The sequence below is a fragment of the Pollicipes pollicipes genome, unplaced genomic scaffold, assembly GCF_011947565.3.
Source record: "Pollicipes pollicipes isolate AB1234 unplaced genomic scaffold, Ppol_2.1 Scaffold_5724;HRSCAF=6776_pilon_pilon_pilon, whole genome shotgun sequence".
Lineage (NCBI taxonomy): Eukaryota > Metazoa > Arthropoda > Thecostraca > Pollicipedomorpha > Pollicipedidae > Pollicipes > Pollicipes pollicipes.
The window spans coordinates 23390187-23392097 of NW_023596746.1; the positions used below are offsets into that span (position 1 = coordinate 23390187).

At 43.1% G+C, this 1911-nt stretch overlaps 1 protein-coding gene across 1 annotated transcript in view; it reads right to left on the minus strand.

Moving 5' to 3' along the window:
- Positions 1-1236, minus strand: part of LOC119102833 (arrestin domain-containing protein 17) — a 9005-nt gene extending 7769 nt beyond the window's left edge. Inside the window, exon 1 of the mRNA XM_037226285.1 lies at positions 1195-1236. The gene's annotated coding sequence lies outside the window, so the exon portion shown is untranslated. The remainder of the gene's footprint in view (positions 1-1194) is intronic.
- Positions 1237-1911: the final 675 nt, after the last annotated feature.

A 1911-nucleotide genomic window follows, 5' to 3' on the forward strand; every position in this document is an offset into this window, starting at 1 on the left:
CTGTAAAAAATGTTGATTTCCACAGGGGCTCCACCTTCACAATTAAAGCTTCATGTCCATGCTTTTGACTTTGACTTCTTTTCATGTTACTTGACTTCTTTGACTTCTTTTCATGTGTCTCGGTTTTGGATTCAGATTTGAAGTAAAAACCCTGACATTGTGCCACGCTTGCTTTGGACCAGCACTTAGCCGCACATATAACATTAAGCAACATATACCTGACCCTCGGGGTTTTGCACTCAGGCAGTTCCACAATTTTCACCTTTTTTGTATGTATTTGTATGTATTTAGTTCACATGTATTTCACATGCAAGCCAAATGAGGTAGAAATGCATCTATGTGAAACTTTCATTTGAATGAGCTTCTTATAAAAAGCTCACTCATTTATGATAACAGTTAAAACTTTATAGTGCATTTTATTCTCCTCAATTAGGCAGAAGCATTGATTTCAGATGGGTGTGACTTCCAACATTATTCTAAATAATTTATCATATCAGCAGGGCTTGGAAACTTATAATTCAATAATCACTAGGCCTAATACAGGTAGCATAAAAGCCAATAAAACTGACTGATAACAACTCTGTCATTGAAAATGGCTTGACTTACTACCCATCTACCAGGTTTGCTATGATGTCAGCAAACCAGCACTACAGGGAGATTGGAAACAAAAGTCCAAGTATCTCCTGGATTTATTACTGATTGTTTATTCACTTACACACACAATGAATAGCTTATATGTATACAGGTTTCTATCACTGTACTGACTGTTAAATGATGGGCATGTGTGTATGGTTCACATATAAAGCATTCTACTTCATCACTGCAATGAATTAGGCTGGACATTGGCTACATGCATGGTACATGTTCATTTGTGACAATACTTAGTCTATCAAAATCAGACAGGCACAAATCTACCATCATAATGTTTACCAAGCTCCATTCAGCAATGTTTATTCTGCAATGTTTATTAACCCACTCCATGGTAATACTGGACAGCTTCTAACTTCGAAATCGAAATTACCCTCCCAATTCTTCTTTGAGGGGACTCCTTCACCTCAGTGTATATCACTTCTTACAAATTGGTGTGCAGAATTTATGTTGTTGACCATGCTAGTTGGATGTACATTAACACAATAGCTTGGGATACAAAATTTCTGCTCTCACCTCCGCACCATTCGATCACCCCGCACTCACCTAATCACCCACGGGGCCCTCAATGGAGCTTCGATACTCCAGCACTGGCCTTGGCACTGGGCTATGACTTCATGTGCTTCGGGGTTTGGGAAGTCCTTGGCCGTCATTGGCCAACCGATTGAATGTTACAACATATGACGTCATAGAAGGTGGGTCTACGTCATGCACGGGCGCCCATGTTCACCCACGGCTCGAAGTCTACGAATTTATGTACTATTCTTACACAATTTCTACTTCACACAAAGAGCTTTTCTGCAGCCGGTAGAAAAGTTGAAAGTAAAGAAATGAACAGCATCGCGCGACACAACACGACAGTATACGCCTTAATGACTAATCCAAGGCCTGACTGACCTGACTTGTCCTCATTGCGCAATGTTTGTGACGGCGGCGGGCTGCATCATCGCGGTAATGTTCTGAGAATACCTAGAAAACCCTCTTTAGTTGCGCAACATCAGCCGCACGTAAGACCACGGAGGATGCGAGTGGCCGGTTTCCCGATGGGAATCAGTCCAGTGGCTTAGCCAAATAGGGAACTCTTGAGATCATGCTCGTGGCTCCCACTTAGGTGGGGGGGGGGGGGGGGCGTGGGGGGGGCGTGGTCATGCAGGGTTTTCGATTTTTGTGAATGATTGGGGTACCAGCTGTGGGATTGCGACCTGTTTCCCCCCCCCTTTTACAACTAATTTAGTCATGGCTGGAGGTCCTGCAAGGGGGGGG